At 35.2% G+C, this 18,478-nt stretch overlaps 1 protein-coding gene across 3 annotated transcripts in view; it reads left to right on the top strand.

The window, feature by feature from the left end:
* Nucleotides 1-18,478, top strand: part of IQCM (IQ motif containing M) — a 453,243-nt gene that overhangs the window by 18,730 nt on the left and 416,035 nt on the right. The gene's annotated exons all lie outside the window — the stretch shown is intronic.

The following is an 18,478-nucleotide window of genomic DNA, read 5'->3' as shown; positions in this document are numbered from 1 at the left end:
GAGATTTATTAACAGTGTTTTCTGTTTTATAATATGGAAAAATGTTGTCAATTAGCTCTCAGAGTTTGTAGCCTTGTGAGCTAATTCACTAGTTTGGGGTACTTAAAAATTTTCACTTAAAAGTTGAAGAATTTTGCCAGATTAAATACATTTAGTGTTAATGCTGAGCTGTTACAACCGTTGTCAGCAGAGACCAACACTCCTTTGAGAAAATAAAATTATGTCATTTTTCAAAGAATAGGACACTATTGTTTTTGTCACTTTCCTTTAAAAGTCAGTTCCATCACTAAACAATCCATGTCCTAATATATAGGATCTATGTGAGCATTATACATTTTTTTTTTTTTTACTATTGATGGTCTCTGTCCATTGGATCTAATGTTAATGATAGACCAAAGAGATAGATCAGAGAAATCATTTAGAGAAATTATTCCCAAATGTTCCTAAGTGAAGTGGAACAGAGGTGAATAGTGATTGTTAGAATAACCAGAGTAACCATTCCAGACCTCTGGTTGGTATTTGTGATTTGCTATGAAAAAAATCTGTCCTGGAGTTCTGAAAATGTACTAAAAAATGTAATGTTTACACTTTTGAAGTGATAAAGTATAAAAACATCACTTTGTCCATCTTTAGTAATTTACCCTATCGACCTAAGGCAATTAGCTTGATATAGAGACCGGGTGGTTCTTCTGGAACAGGTTGCGAATATAGTTGTGGTGATAAGAGATCATTGTTTTCTAGAACTGTTTCCAGGACAGCATAGCCAATTATATGTTTTCAAGGGGAGGAAGTTATAGGCTTCTACTATGACTTATAATAGGGAAATATCAACATAAATTATTTTGGAGTGAAATTACGTGATCAATATCTGATGGAAATTTGCTTTTCAATATTTCCTTTTGGAATGTCTTGCAGTTTTTAAACATAATTCTCTGTATTTGAGAAGTTTGGGTAGTGTGCAAAAGGTTTTATTCTGATGAGCACTAAAGAACTTAGGACCCAGCCTCTGTTTGATTTTCTGTATCTTAAGCTTATCCAGAGAGTCTCCTGTTTATTTTTAGAAATATGAAGGAATTCAGAAGATTCTTTTCAACTGCCTCAAACAATTTAGGCAACTCCTTCATGAAGCCCTGGATCCCAGCATGTTCCTAATGAATCGCAGATTTCCAGTTTTAGGGATGTTTGTAATGAAGCTTTGGGGTTCTAAATGGGTCAGAGCAGATTTCGTACTTTGTCAAGTTATGAGAAAATCTAGGAGGCAATCTGTGCTAAAGACTCCGGAATAATAATTTTGCCACCTGCTGGTTTTTGTTTTTCTAGGGAGAGAAAAACATTATTGTGGACTAACCAATGAAAGTTCTTTAAATATTGAGAGTTCTCAGTATTCCTTATTGAGAGATGGGTCAGTTTGTTCCAGCTCAGTATAAAGATGAGTCAAATAAGATTCTAATAATTTAAGTGAAAACTGTTCTATTCGGCTTAGATATTTGATATTCCGCTTAGATCTAGATTTGTTTTCTACTTAAAATTAAATGTGGAGAAACTGCCCTAGAGAGCAGCCAGCATCCAGCTCAATTCTTTCTTGAATTTCAATTGGTCTGGTTGGAGAGATGAAAAATTCTCAAATTACTTTGTTGATGATTTTCTCTCCTCTGTTTTGTCTTCCTCGAAATCCTGCTTTATAGTCGTTTGCCCTCCTAGACTGGTCTCCTACCTTTTGTATCTTCTCTCTCTCTCTCTCTTTTTCACATCTTCTTATCCTTTTGATCTTTCTGGGAAAAAAAATTTCACTCCAATTTTATATTCTAACCCTTATACTGATTTTTAAATCATGCTTTTTAGTTTCTAATAGTTCTTATGGCTGTTCTTTGAATGTTTCTTATTTGTGACATTTTGATCTCTTGTTGCACGGATGAGATATTTTGACTTCTTGCTCTGATTTTTTAAAAAAGTTTTTTTTTTTTCCCTGAATAACCTCTGTGTCCTACAGGTTGCTTCTTAAATAAGATGTTTGTTTTGGTCTGTCTTCCCTAAATAGGGGACTGAAAAGCTTCTTGGAAGCTCCAAGCATTTTAGTAATGTCAAATTTAACTTTTACTGTGGGAGACAGGAGTGGGTCATTGGTTGGGTTGATCTAACTCCCTAGAGAAATCAATCTCCTTTCTGGAGGGAAAAGTTCTAACTGTCAGCTATCTGGGGAAAGGGGCTGTGGGGGTGGAAGGAAGATATCTCAGCACCTTGTATGTATATGTACAGTTACTTAATCTCCTTGTTTTCAGTAAGTTTCCCATGTCCTCAGTTGCTTGGGATTTCCCCGATTTAAAGACCTTCTGTTTTTTTTTTTAATTTAATTTTATTATGTTATGTTCATCACCACACATTACATCATTAGTTTTTGAGGTAGTGTTCCATGATTCATTGTTTGCATATAACACCCAGTGCTCAATTTAGTACGTGCCCTCTTTAATACCCATCACCAGGCTAAGCCATCCCCCCAGCCCCCTCCCCTCTAGAACCCTCAGTTTGTTTCTCAGAGTCCATAGTCTCTCATGATTCGTCTCCCCCTCCAATTCCCCCCCCCTTCATTTTTCCCTTCCTGCTATCTTCCTTTTTTTTTTTTAATATATAACGTATTACTTGTTTCAGAGGTACGTGAGCACTGTGAATTGTGTAAGACTGTTGAATCAAAGACCTTCTGTTTTACGCTTTTCAAGCTTCAGTGGGAGGGGTGAGGGGCATTACTCAGTAGAGTGGAGTAGGGGAAGACATGGAGGTATCTAACCACTTTTCAAATTGCTTTGATCCTAGGTTTCCACCTGCCTCCCCCACTTTACTCTCAGTTCTAGAAAAGCTGGTGCTACCAGTTGCTGAACATTTTGGGGAATCTGTTGTGTAACTAGTTAGTTCTTGACTTCTCCCACTGCCAGTTAAGATTGAGCTCTCTTGGGTCTGGTAATTTAATTACTGCTCGTGGACCTGCTTTCCACCTTCCAAAACTTAGCTGCTATTGTTTTCTCTCCTGTTCTTCCCTATCTTTATTGGTTCATGTCTTAAAAAAACAGGACAAATTAGATACGTTTGTTAAATATGCTATCTTGCCCTGGAACACTCTATTCAATTGGATAGGAAGCTTTCAGAAGGTAGATCTTAAATTAATGGTGCACAGGGTTTGGGGTAGAAAGTTTACTTAGAGGAATTTACTTTTTGAGCTGAAAGTAAAAAAAATATCAGTTAAAATTTTCTTGTTCGGGGTATAGTTATTGGAACTATCTCTTTCTCGGGTGGTAGTTTTTTATCCAGCCAACTGTGTGAATTTTGAATATTAAGACAAAGCATAATATTTTTATGCGGTGAAAAAGTTCACCAAGGAATAGGTATATGTATAGCCTGACATTTCTTCAGAAAGGATCTTGAACCCAGAGATATTAATGCAGTTGACTCATGGTGAGGGTCAAGTTGTTGATTTTTACAACTGTTACAACAAGTAAAATGCTAAAGACCTTTATCATGACCACAGAGGTCTGTGTTGTCACCTTGTTGTGGAGGAGGGCAAAATTTATAATTAGCCAGAGCGGAGGATCATCTTCAATTTACATATATCAAACTGAAGGAGAAAAGGAAACAGTTTCTTCTCTTTGTATTTTATACCTGGGATAAGGCAGGAAAAAAAAATACACTGTCAAATAAAGCAAAAAGGGAGTTGTAATTACTTCTAACCTATTTTGTCACAATAAAGATATGTTAGCATTTTTATTATCAGTGTTATTCCAAATTGTTTAGGCAATATTTAGCTAAATTTCAAGAGGATACTCTGTAAATAATATTTGGGAAATGGTAATTTTTACCATCACTTGAGAGTGTGTGTGTGTGTGTGTGTGTGTGTGCGCGCGCGCGCGCGCACGCATGTGTGTAGATGATCTAGAAGGTAGGATAGATGAGGTGAGAGCCTGAACTTTACCTTGAAGTTTGTAGAGGCTCCTCTGCCATTATATTCTCATTTGTGTCTCCGTAATATGTGGTTATATCATATATTTCTGGTGCTCACTCTCATCCTCCAATTAAAAGTTAAAAAAACATGGGATTAATCTAAAAAGAGTATCTGTAGGGTCATTTCCACATGACAGAGGATTTGACCTTTGTCACAGTGATATTTGGTGTTTAAGGATGGCTCTTGGGAATTTGACTCCAAGTTAAAAGAAGCATTTATATTTCTCAGTTCACCCGGAGGAGTAATAAACCATACCTCAACTTCTGAAGTCTGTTTCAAAGTCAAATGTCTTCCTTTGAGAGTACTTTGCTGCTCACTTATAAAACTGGAAAAGGGCATTTCAGTCAATGCTTTATTCTCCCCAGTCAGGAACTGAGGCTGAGTTAGGTGGCCACCAACAGGGGTAATTTAAGGGACCCTCAGAAGGCCCTTCTATCAAAACATATCTCCCTGGAAGAAACCTATATATTTCCCCCTACTTTTTTGAACTGTTTCTAATTCTGTCTATTACAGATTTACTTAGATTTCAGTCTCCTTTTTTTTTTTTTTTAAATAAAAATGTCCCTGGGAGGGTTGAGTAGTCTATTAATCAATCATTCGTAATTCAGTGTGGATTAGTTTAATTAAGTTGCTTTTCTCTAGTTAATGGAAGTTTTGATGGGGGTCAGAAAGAGAGAAGAAGGAAGTAATTGAGTCTCTGGGGTTCTTCAGTGTAAGGCAGTCCTGAGCAGAGGGCACTAACGTGGGCTCACTTGACATCTCAAGGGCACCATGAGGGCGTGGATAACTGGGACTGGGAAGGTGAGCCCCAGGAGCTGGGAGATGAGTTAAGAAAGACAAATGGGACAATGACAAAGACAGGCTTTGAACTTTGAAATATTGTGGGCCAGAATCATTCTCTATAATACAGGCCTTTAAGTTAATGTTATTGGATACTATGGAGGAATGATGGCTTTGTATTTTTGCTTGGAATTTGTGTTAATGTTTTGTGTAATGTATGTCTTAATATTTGGGGGAAAGAGACTGTAGACTCTTAAAAAAACAGACAAGCTGTATTAGATGCCATGAAACATATATGGTGCTTATTATGTTTTATTTATTAAATGTTTAATTTATAAGCAAACAAATGTTTAATTCAATTAAACATTATTCATTAAACTTCCATTAACTAGAGGAAAGCAATTTAATTAAACTCTTTTTTATTTTAAACTTAAGGAAATAAATAATCAGGGTTATCAGACTAATTGTTGTCAAAAGCAAAGCAGAGATATCAGAATTATTCAGGAGAGCAATTCAGCAACTCTTTGATTGAAAGAAATATTTCTTTTCAGAAATTTATCTTTTTTTTCCTTGTGTTTGGCCATGTAGCAGGGATAATGCAATGTAGTTGTGTCTCTGGTAGACTTGAGAAATATTTTACTTTAAACAGGTGTTTCTGTTTTTCTTTTTTTTAATAGCTTGTTCTAAATTGTCAAGCCTTTGAAATATAATCTATTTTAGGAATTACTGGGCATATTGTTCTTATGAAATAGCATATGTGAGTAGCTAACATATTCTTGGCTAATCACACTGATGGGGAACTGACAGCTATACTAGAGTCCAGACACCCCTATCACTTTTGAGTTTTTATCTTAATTACATATGTATTGTCTCTAAAGAAATAAATGACTTCATTCATAGCAGTTGGGCAAAATCAAATCTGGAAGGTCGGAAGCTACCACTTTATATGTGATAGTTAAGCTAACTATGATTTATCATCAAATCCAAATCAAGATAATTTTGAGAGTGAAAAGTGATGTTTAAAATAATTAAAGTGTTATCCATATGCTTTTTCTCTATGCCCAGTTTAAACTTTATTACTTCTGACCTCTCTTCAAGTTTAGTACTCTTTCCTCTGCAGTGTGCAATCCAGAAGTTAAGTCCATCCAAAGAATTTTTAAATTTCAGACATTTTTCAGTTTTAGAATTTCCCTTTAGTTCTTTTTTAGAGCTTCTATTTATCTTCTGAGTACTCCATTTTTTCAATCATTTTATCTTGCTTGTATTGAATATAGATGTTTCCTGACTTTTGATGGTTCAACTCACATTTTTTTTTTTAGCTTTATGATGATGCAAAAGTGATACATAGTCACTAGAAACTATACTTTGGATTTTGCATTTTGATCTTTTCCCAGGCTAGTGATATGCAGTATTATACTCTCCCATGATGCTGCGCAGTGGCAGGTCCCGGTCAGCCACGTGATTACTAGGGTAAACAATCAATACACACTCACAGCCATTCTGTACCCACACAACTGTTCTGTTTCTTACTTTCAGCACAGTATTCAATAAATTACATGAAATATTCAACACTTTATGTTAAATATGCTTTGTGTTAGATGATTTTGCCCAGCAGTAGGCTAATGTATGTGTTCTGAGCATGTTTAAATTAGGCGAGGCTGAGATACAATATTTGGTACGTTGGGTGTATTAAAGGCATTTTCAACTTAGGATATTTTCAAAGTATGCTGGGTTTATTGGGATGTAACCCCACCAAGGAAAATATGTATTCTCTTGATTTTGAGTTTCTTGTCTCTTTGCTAGTTTTGTAGTTACAAAAAATTATATCTTGTATATTATTTATCTTTTACAATGAAGTTTGAAATAGCTACATCTATATGTCTATCTTAATCTTTTAATTTATTATTTTTCTTTTTACTCCATGTTTTCTTGACTTTATCTTGTAGTTCTTTCATTGAATTTTAATTTCAGTAGTTATACTTTTTAAAAAATTTTGAGTATAGTTGACACACGTTACATTTCAGTAATTATATTTTTAATTTCCCTTAAAATCTTCTTTTCTAATTACTCCTTTTTTTCCCCCATAGAAGTCTATTTTTATTATATGGCTACAATATTTCTTAGACTTCTCTTGTGCTATTGATGTTCTTCAAATGTCTGGTGATGTATGGTTGATCATTCTTACTTGTTAATTGGGAAGTTTTATTAACATAACTCACTGGTGTAGCTTTCCTTTGCCATTGTATACCTCTATGTCCGCCTGAGTATAAACTTTTGAGTAGGCATGTTGACCAGTAGATAGGGTTGAAGTTAAGATGTGTACTATATAATGGGCAGTTCTGGTGCTTTCCTTTGGCGTGTAAGCCTCCCAAGGAAAAAAAAAACCCTCTAAATTCTTTAGGACTAGGCTGTATTGTATGGTATTTCTGCCTCCCCTTGTCTGAAAGTGAAAGCAGGGGGGACTTAGCCAGCTGTTCAGTAGTTAGCCCTTTATTCAAATACCCTCAATACTACTGTACAACCTGTTTTTGCCTTCCTCAAAGGTAGCTCAAAATAGACCTACCTTCTGTGCAGCCCTCATCTGCTACCTCTGGCTTTGTCGTCACACATATCATCAGCCCAGTAATCCCGTCTGCATCCTGTCATCTCTAAATCCATGCAACATTGTAGACCGCTCAGAACACACTACCTGCTCTGCTTTCCTACCTCATTCACTTTTTGCTATTATATTCCCTTTCCTGCATTTTTAGATTCATTTCAGTGTGATGTGAAAGGGAGAAGAGAAAGTGTGCTCAGGCTGCCATTTTACCTCAGTAGTAGCACTCATTTTGAACGTTATGTTGTTATTGAAATATTTATGCTTTTACTTTTTTTGGTTTGTTTTTAAAGAATTTTAGGGGCAGTGAAAGGTTTAAGTATCTTCCGGTTCCCTGTCTCCACTATATCCCTTACGAATTCTGTCATGGACTGAATACTGGACAGATCCAGTAAAAAAGTTGAATGACTGATTCAACATGAATGACCCTACTAACATGAAACCATGATAGTATTTTAACAAAACATGTGAAAATTTTGTGGCAGCAAATTTGTGTTCTGGCAAAAGTAGAAAAACAACCAACATATAGCATCCATATGTAAAACAGTATATGTTTCAAATGAATTTTACTTAAAATAATCTTCAGTTTTGCCTGATTTTATAGATGGATCCAGGAGAGACTAGAGGGAAGGGGTTGGAAGCTGGTGGAATTCTTTTTTTTTAATGTATTATTTATGATAAGGTTTAAGTGCATTTTATTTTTTGTTCTTTTTAAAGATTTATTTATTTATTTATTTGACAGAGAGAGACACAGCAAGAGAGGGAACACAAGCAGGGGGAGTGGGAGAGGGAGAAGCAGGCTTCCCGCTGAGCAGGGAGCCTGATGTGGGGCTCCATCCCAGGACCCTGGGATCATGACCCGAGCTGAAGGCAGACGCCTAACCCAGGTGCCCCGAAGCTGGTGGAATTCTTAGAGCAAAGAGGCATGAAGAGGCGTAAAGTAAAAGAACTGACAGACGATGAGGAAAGAGGTACCACAAGGCAGAGTAAAAAAGGAAAATACCTGCTCTCCTGTCTCCTGCTTCCTTTGATATGGAAGAAATTTGGAGGTAGCCCTGAACACTTAAAACTCAAAACTGCAACAGAAAAGCAAATTTTAGTTTCTCTAGATGCTCTTGGGTATAAATAATGTGGATTCATGACTTGTCCTCAGTCAGAAGGTAGCTATCTACTTTTTATACCAGTGGAGCGTTTATGTGAACTAGTTCGGAGATTCAAACGTTTCTTAACACTTCCTAATTAGGCTGAAATTCCATCAAGGGATTTGTGCTGACCTCATAACTGATGAATGTGAAATTTAATTTTCCAAAGTCACAGGTGCCCAGTCAAGGATACAGACAATTTATGTATCTTTGTAGGATAGTCTGTGACATGTGACCATTGCTCTGGCACTGAAATGCACGGGGCCTAGTGTAGAGCTTGCTTTTATGCCATGGTTGAAAACTTCTGAAAGCCTTTGTTTCTCTGAACACTTTGGAGACCAGTCAGGTGCATTACTGTCTGACTCACAACAATTTTGCAGGATTTCTGTATATTTCATGACTTGGTTGGATTGTTTGCTTTTCTTATCTCTGGAAATAATCTAGTAAAATAAAAACAGTAAGCACACTAGCCACATTTGGCTTCTGTTTATAAACATATTGAGCACCAGTAATAATAGAAGAAGATAACTGACGATTGGTCAAAGACAAAAATAGGTATCACTGTTATATTACATTTTTCCTGTTGTTTTAAAATCACCTATGATGCACCTATGAACAATTGGACAGAAAATATTTTAAAAAAATCAACTTCCCCTATATGGCTATCTAACCTTACAATGATGAATTGACCCAAACACGTAGCTTTTATGAAAACTACAATATGGCTTTTTAAATTGTAATACTTTGCAATTAGCATCACATAATACAAAGTGTTCCTGCCTGAAAATTTTATATTTAATTTAAATCTTGCAGCATTACACTATAATTGTACAGTCTTAAACCATCAAAAGTAAGTTCAAAAATGCATGTTTTCATTTTTACATATGGTAAAACTTTCTCAAGTAAATTAAAATACTGTTATCTTTTCATTGAATAATAAATATGGGTTTCCGTCTGATGTAATTAATATAACCTGTACTATTCAGTAGAGAACAGAAATGTTAAATCATACATTAAAAAGTGGCTAAGAGTTATTTCATTACCAAACCAATTCTGCAATTTCCATAGACTTATGGAAAATGTTATTCACCTCTTAGGGAAAACCTTTGGCAGAAAGCTCAGTTTTGCTTGGCATCCTGTTTGCATCTGTTTAGTCTCTGGTTAGCCAGTTCTTGATGTCCGTTGTATATATACGCTCCTCATGTTGTGGAAGAAAAAACAACTTTAGTTCTCAACCCATATTTATTTTTCTACTGTTATTTAATCTCTATGCTGAGTTTAAGATTTAGGATTCCAGTGTGATAGTTAAAATGTGTACTGTTTGCAGTAGTGACAATTTCCAAGTAGTCGAACAGGATTCTGGAGTTTTGCTTCTTATTCTATTATAGGCTCTTCATTTAAACATCCCCGTGGTGTAAAATAAGGACATCATATGAAGTATGGTTATGTTTCTGATGTGGAATGAACTTTTTCGAATTCTCAGCCATTTGATAGCATGACTGCCGAATGCACATTAAAAATTTTCTAGGTAAAAAGGATAGTTAGAGTCAGTGAAAGAAAGATGGAGAAAGACAACAAAAGAGAGTAATAAAATTTAGTCAATAAATAATGTTACCTACAAAAGCTATTTATGTGTAATGAAATATGAAGCATAAATCTCATTTTTAATCCATTTATTGGAAATTTTGGTGCCTGAATAAAATTATTCCCTTGCTTTTTATTGCCTTGCTTTTTAATTACTGAAAGTTTGATTATCTAAAATAACCATTGCTCTTTCTAAAATGAAGTCAATGATCTAACATATAAGAGAGTATTAAGGAGTATAAATTCATAATATGTATCTTTATGTTAATATTGAGATGATAAATTTAAAATAGAAAAGCCATTAAAATTGGATGACTGTTACTTCAAATCATCAGATTTTATTAGCATAAATGTATAAGAGCTAGATTTGGCATCTATTTAATTGATACTAAAGGGAAGCCGGTGTGCATATGGCCTGATCCCTCGGTTATCTCAGAGTGGAATTTATAGTTGCTGAGTTGTGCTGTTTCACTGTCATTTTTGATATTATATTACGATTTCAACCTATGTTATAGGGAGAATTTCATTCTTAATTATGCAATGACTTTCCCTTAGTCTTTAATTTATCTTTTAATTTAGAGCCCAGATTGTCATTGTCTAATTACCCCCACAAGTTATATCATGTAAGTTATTCATCCCACTAACACTTCAGGGTTTCTTGCATCAGAGAACACATTTCATTTGAGTTTATCCTTTTACAGTACCCGATCCATAGTAGAGGTTATACTTAAATAATTTTGACAGGACTCTTTAATTAAATTCAAAGCATCATTCACCTTCCTTCCAAATATAAAGTGTATATTTGAATGGTGGTGGACCTTGGAAAGGAACTATGCATTTATGTTTGCCTACTTTGTGATTTTTTTTAATCTCCAAAATTAATCTAAGGTATGGTTGGGTTAGGCTATTATTATTCCTACTATTAAAATGAAGAAATTAAGATTTAAGGGAGTAAGTAACCAGTCCAAAATTGCATGGGCTAGCCAAATGTGGAAACGGGATTTGAAGCTATGTCTTTCTGACTCTAAAGACTTTGCTTTCAACCACTAACATGCCAACTCCCTAAAAGACAGTAAGTAGTAGTAAGTTGGTTCTGCAGATTCATTGGTAGGTAAAAATACAGTTCCTCCTCTCTTTAAGTTTACAGCCTCATTGGAGAACATTGATAATGTCCAAATATTATATTAATATTGAAAGTAAGACTACAACTGTGATAAATGCTTTGAGGGAAGAAGACACAACTTTTTTTTTTGCCTGAGTAGTATTAACTGAAGAAGCTTGAACTCAGATGGGAAGAGTAGGAATTGACTTCTGAGCAATGATGCAGGAGAATTTCAGAAGGAAGAGTAAATGCAAAAAACCTATGGAAGGAGAAAGCGTGATGCGTTAGAGATGAAAATGTAGGGCAGGACACTTGAGGTGAAGAAGAAAACTGAGGGAGTATAGTTTTGGGAGTCTGGGGAAAGATGCAAAATAAGGCTGATTTTTTAAAAGTGTTTGGTGAGCGCTGTGAATTGTGTAAGACTGTTGAATCACAGACCTGTACCTCTGAAACAAATAATACATTATATGTTAAAAAAAAAGAAAGAAGAAGGTAGCAGGAAGGGAAAATAAAGGGGGGAAATAGGAGGGGGAGACGAACCATGAGAGACTATGGACTCTGAGAAACAAACTGAGGGTTCTAAAGGGGAGGGGGGTGGGGGGATGGGTTAGCCTGGTGATGGGTATTAAAGAGGGCACATTCTGCATGGAGCACTGGGTGTTATACACAAACAATGAATCATGGAACACTACATCAAAAACTAATGATGTAATGTATGGTGATTAACATAACATAAAAAAAGTGTTTTTTTTTTTTTTCTTTTCTTTATACTAAGAACACTGGGAAGCCATGAAGGGTTTAACAATCAGCCAGTGGCATGATATCTAATCATTGTGATAAATCTATTGTGATTAATGGAGGTGAGCTTTTATGAGAATATTATGCAGCTGAGCTCTTTAGAGACCTCCATAGATATGGTGGACATTTTCATTATCAACTTCTGTTGAGCACACTTGCAAAGAGTCCTCTAGTTGGGTTTCTGTTCCCTCTTTGCTTGTAACTTGCTAACATTTTAGTGAGGTTCTCTAAGATTTTCCAGCTGTATAATATGTGTGAATGTCCTTTCTAGAACTATAAAGTGCTATGTGCCAGGCATTTTTATAAACCAAAGCTTGATATTCAGTGTCAATCCAATGTAGTTGGTCTATTATCACTCAATTTGATGGACAGTAGATAGCTTTCTTCTTTCTGATACCTCAGATTCCCTCCTAGGAAAGAGCAAAGATTCACTTCTTAGTGGCAGGACTGAATAGGCATGTGATGACCCTAATCTGATTACTAAAAAGGCGTCCTTGATGGTAGGGGTGAAGTCTGTGTCTAGAAGGTTTGAAGGGAGGGGGAAATTACCAGATGGAGATAAGTGAACATCAGAAATATACCAAAGGGAATAAGAGGGAGCCATAGATCTCCTAAATAATTTTTGTTCTCAATTTTGTCCTGGGATGTTGAAAAATGCATGAACACACAATTTATTTATTAATTTTATCAATTAAGTTTATTTATTAATTTGTATACAGACTCTATTATGGCACATAGAGGGCACAAAGATAGTACATCTGACCCCTGGTTGTTCTTTGTGCTCTCTAGACCTCTTGTGAAGGCAGACATTCAGGTGATAGTTGTTAGCAGGGATAGTGGAAAGCCATTCTCACCCCAGTGGATGGGGAAAGCATGGGATCAGAAGAGTCTGGGAAGGCAGACATTACGCAGCATGACAACAGTGATGATGCTATGTCCATGGTGCCTAGTAGAGTGTGTAGAAACTAGCAGGAGCTAAATAAAAATTTATTGAAAAAAATGAAAGAATGAAGTGGGGGTGATTTAGGGTTGGGGTCCTACAGGAAAAGAAACTCAGGAACATGGAAGCTTTGGAATTGCAATGCAAGTGGGGTTTTCATTTTGAGGAATGCAGTAGGAATCCAATTACTACGCCCTGGGAACAAAGTCAATAAGAGGCTGAGAGCAAGGCTGAATCAATACAGGATTGCTTATCTGGGGGTCCTTAAATTCTTCAGGATTAGAAATCTTGCTGTGGAACTGATCTTGTAGTTGGGGGATAAGAGGTCTCAGATTTAAGAATTAGAAGGATGACAGAGTGAGTCATCATAATAGCAGACCTTTTCCTAAACCGATTTTCTGGTTCAATCAGCAAGAGTGTTATTTGTTTTTGTTTTCTGATTGTTTTCTTCTGCTTTTTGCTTGTATCAGATACTTTTATATTGCCTTAAGCTACTCATTGGGCTGCTGTAGCAAATAGGTATGAATCTGAACAAGTTTTTTTCTTTTTTGTTTTCACCTCCTCCTTAATACTGTTTACCACAGAATGTTTTGGTAATTGTTTTGTTTTGTTTTGTTTTTCTTCTGACCTGTTTTATCAGATAAGAACATGGTGGTTTCTGGTGGTTATTTTAACACATGAATTCAGGTTAACCCAAAATGAAAGGATATTAGTATCATGGTATTTTTGTAGAGGCCACAATTTGATCTGTATATGATATGGCTATTAGCCTTGGATAGTGAAAATCTAAGTTTCTGGTACCAAATAATCTCTTTTTTTGGTCCATCTTTTAGTAATATTTTTCTAATGTTCCTTGTAGAACTACATGTCATCTATTTTCAGTCCATGTAGTTTGGGTGTATCTCCAGGGGAGGGTCTAACCTCTGCTGAACAAAGAGAATGTGTGGCCCAAGCCAAGGCCTTCAGAGTGAGTGATAATTTATAAATGGACCTTTGCTAAAACTAAGGGCATCAGAGTATCCTGAGCTCTGACAAAGTAAGACTAGAACTGTTGGAAGCCATCTTTTCATTGTATATAGGGATCTTGCTGGGGTTGGAGCTGACATAGGTAAGGGCTGAGAGATGGAAAGTGGGAAAAATGAGAGTGCCGAATCCTAACCACTAGACCACCAGGGAGGCTATGGAAAGAAGGAAAAATGAGCCCTGATGAAATTTTAAGCCCCCAGATCCAGCCTGAAATGTGTCACTTTGTTTAAATTTCATGAACCAATGCATTTCTCTGTTGTTGACCTTAAGTTTCACTTTGTTCTCTGAAACCTGCTACAGAAAGAGATCCACTTTTCTTTGTTTGTGGAAGGCAGGCATACAAAATTAATAAATGGTAAATATTAAACCGTGATAGAGGATGAAATAAAAATCAAATTTTATTGAATGCCAAATTATATACTTTCTGAATGACTAAAATGGCACTCTATAAGTACAGATAAACTAAGGTTACATAGTTGATATAGGGATAATTGGTACAAAGGACCTTTTGGCTTAATAAGCTATTGCTTTTTATGATAGCTATTTCTGTTTTTTTTTTTTTACAATAGTGTATTTTGCTTTTCAGTAAAAAAAACTTTCCAACATTCATATGTAATTAAGATGTTTATCTCTTGATCTGAATTCTTGCCCTTTTCTGTAGTACATGATTAAGAAATTTGAGCAGATATTTTCCTGAGAAATATCATCCACCAAAAAGTCATATATCATGATCTAGTGACTAGAATACTGATCGTTATAGACAATTCTTTAATGAAGAGGAAATATAGATATGGATACAATGCTTTACCTCTGTATTTTTTTTTCACCTCTATATTTTAAAACTAGATTGCTAAGGGCATGAACCCAGCTAAATATGCTGTGGACAATGCCAGGTTGGAGCCAAAGGCCCAAGGATTGTATGGAAGGTTTGTCCGTGAACAATATGGAATATAAAGAGAAGACTCAAAGGATTAATTTGGCTCTCTTCATTCAGTTTCCAGTAGAAAAATTCAGTAAACAAAAAATATGGAACCATTGGAATCATCTGCCTCTTTTCAATGGTTACATTGAAAATTTACCTTAGGGAAAATGCATTTGTTAAATTCTGATTTATTCAAATAGATAAATGACAATATGACAGTGAGTGTTTTTATTAAAAAATAGTATAAATTTACTAGTCATTCAGGAGCTTTAAATTTTTTTTAAAAAGTGTCTAAATATAGCTTGGCAAATTAAGAATCATCTTTAAAATAGCTAATGGATTTGAATTTTAATATGATGCACCTGAGAATTTTTTACATTTACTGAAATCAGCCTACTGATTTCCTTGTTTAAAAACTGAAGTCAGAGGATAATCACTTTTAAAGATGTGGTGGAGAATGGGATTTCCACTGCATCTACAGTAACAGATTTAAAGAAAAATTTGAAATTCTATAGACAGACTTGGGAAAGCAGGAAGTTATTTCAGTATTGTATACAAAATACTCTTGTAAAGAATATACAGTCTTAATGATACAGTAAGGCTAATTTGATCACAGTGTTCTCTACATTTAATTGATTACTTTTAAGATACCTTTATTCTTGTCCTTTGTAATAACCTTATTTTGTAGAAAAAAATAATTCACTTACTTTCAGAACGAATATAATCTCACTTGTTCTTCTTGAATCTAGAATTATTTTTTATCTCATATTGTGTCCAGTCCCCTACATGAGGAAACCCATTCTCTCCTTTTTGGATGTTGGCCCAATATTACTCTCTCCACTGACATTTTCCAGCAATTGCACGAATTAATTAGATGGTTTTCCTTAGGTGTTCCAGTAATTTTTTGTTTAAGAGTAAAGTTAAAGAGTAACAATTTTCCAGGAGCGCCTGGCTGGCTCAGTCAGTTAAGCGGCTGCCTTCGGCTCGGGTCATGATCCCAGGGTCCTGGGATCGAGCCCCAAGTCGGGCTCCCTGCTTGGTGGAGAGTCTGTTTCTCCCTCTCCCTCTGCCTGCTGCTCTGCCTACTTGTGCTCTCTTTCTGTCTTTCAGCAAATAAATAAATAAAATCTTAAAAAAAAAGTAACAATTTTCCAGTTCCTCCCACAGCTACACTGGAGTATAGATACCATCCTTTCAGAGCTTAATTTCTCAAATAAGTGCTTTAAACCATTTTCTCTATTGCCTTACCATTCACTCACTGCCTAACACCCTGTAATCTGGTTTCTCTGTCTCTACTCTGTAGAAGCTGTACTGTTCTCCCAGTTACTAAACCAAATGGCATTTTCTCAGCTCTCTTATCAAACTTTCTGTTGAATTAATCATTGATCACATCTTCCTACTTGAAATACTCTTGTTCTTTGACCTTCATGATATTACACTAACTTGGGTCTTCAATATTATTTTCTAAAAGAATAAAGATTTTATTATTCTGCTAGAATGTTTTATAAAAATTATATACACCCAGGGGCGCCTGGGTGGCTCAGATGGTTAAGCGTCTGCCTTCGGCTCAGGTCATGATCCCAGAGTCCTGGGATCGGGTCCCACATTGGGCTCCCTGCTCCTTGGGAGCCTGCTTCTCCCTCTGCTTCTCTCTCTCTCTCCCTCTGTCTCTCATGAATAAATAAATAAAATCTTTAAAAAAAAAATTATATACACCCATTCCATGTAAATTTACAAAGAAAGCTGAAAATTGCTAAATATCCACTCAGAAATAGCCTCCATTATTAAATAAACATTTTCTCCATTACAAGATGAATGCATAGCCAGATCAAGTGAGTGGCGGGTACTTAGATATAGTTTTATTAAAATAGGATCAAACTATATACCATTTCTGACAGACAGACTCTAAGATGGTCCCTAGTTATGCCTTCCTTCTGGTATTCATGCACCCTACCAGTAAAGCCATCTGAAATAGGAGTTTTCTTTTTAGGAAGATTTTTAACTACAAATTTGACTTATTTAGTAGACTTCTTTGCCATTCATTTATCTTTTTTTTTTTTTGGAATGAGCTTTGATAGTTTGTGTCTTTTAAGGAATTTGTCCATTTCATCTAAATTTTTAATTTATTGGAATAAAGTTGTTAATATTCTCTTAATTTCTGTAGAAACTCTAGTGATGTCATCACCCTCAGTGCTGATATTGGTAAATTGCATTTTATCTTTTTGCTGATCTGGCTAGAAGTTTATCAATTTTATTGATCTCAAAAGAACTAGCTTTGGATTTCATTGATTTTTCTCTATTTTTTTTCTGTTTTCTATATCATTGATTTTAATTCTGATCTTTGTTGTTATTTTCTCTTACTATGGATTTAATGCATTATTCTTTTTCTGAGCGTGTGTGTGTGTGTGTGTGTGTGTGTGTGTGTGTTTTCTTTTTACTAAGGTGGGAGCTAAGGCCATTGTTTTGAAAACTTTCTTTTTACCTAATACGGACATTTAGTGCTATGTTTCCTTCATAGATACTACTTTAACTGAAAGCCATAAATTTTAGTATGTTGTGTTGTCATTTTTATTCAGTTCAGAATGTCTTCTAATTTCTCTTTTGATTTCTTCTTTGACCTTTGAGTTATTTAGAAGAGTGTTACTTAGTGTCCAAACATTTAGAGGTTTTCCAATATTTCTGTTATTGCTTTACAACTTAGTGCTATTGTTGTCAGAAAACATACTTTATATGATTTGTATTCTTTTAAACTTATTGAGATTGGTTTTATTCCCCCAAATATACTCTACTTGAATAGAATGTGAATTTATCTGTTGTTAGGTGGAATGTTTTATGAATGTCAATTAGATTAAGTTGGTTGATAGTATTGTACAAGTGTTGTATATCCTTACTGATTTTCTGCCAATTTATTCATTAGTTACTAAGGTAAGGGTTTGGGATCTCTGACCATAATTTTGATTTTATTGATTTCTCCTTCTAGTGCTGCCATTTTTTGCTTAATGTATTTTAGAGTTCTGTTATTAGGTACATAAGTGTCAAGGATTGTTATGTCCTCTTGATTAATTGACTTCTTTATCAGTATGAAATAACTTTATCTCTGGTGATATTTTTTGCTGTAAAATCTGTTTTCTCTGATACTAATATAACCACTTCAGCATTATTTTGAGTGGTGTTAACATGGCATATTTTTCCATTCCTTTCCTTTTGATCTGTTTCTCTTAATATTTTAAGTGGGTTTCTTATAGGCAGTATACACTTGGTTCTTCCTTTTTTACCCAATAAAAAAAGTTCATTTATAATGCTTTTAAATTAGGGGTATTTATATCATTTACATTTAATATTATTATTGATATGTTTGGGTTTTTTTTTCTTTAAATTTTTTATTGTTATGTTAATCACCAACATTACATCATTAGTTTTTGATGTAGTGTTCCATGATTCTTTGTTTGTGCATAATACCCAGTGCTCCACGCAGAACGTGCCCTCTTTAATACCCATCACCAGGCTAACCCATCCCCCCCACCCTCCTCCCCTCTAGAACCCTCAGTTTATTTTTCAGAGTCCATCATCTCTCATGGTTCGTCTCCCCCTCTGATTTCC

The sequence above is a fragment of the Zalophus californianus genome, chromosome 2 (assembly GCF_009762305.2).
Source record: "Zalophus californianus isolate mZalCal1 chromosome 2, mZalCal1.pri.v2, whole genome shotgun sequence".
Lineage (NCBI taxonomy): Eukaryota > Metazoa > Chordata > Mammalia > Carnivora > Otariidae > Zalophus > Zalophus californianus.
Note: the sequence above shows the minus strand (reverse complement) of the source record. Positions and strands in the feature narration are given on the sequence as shown.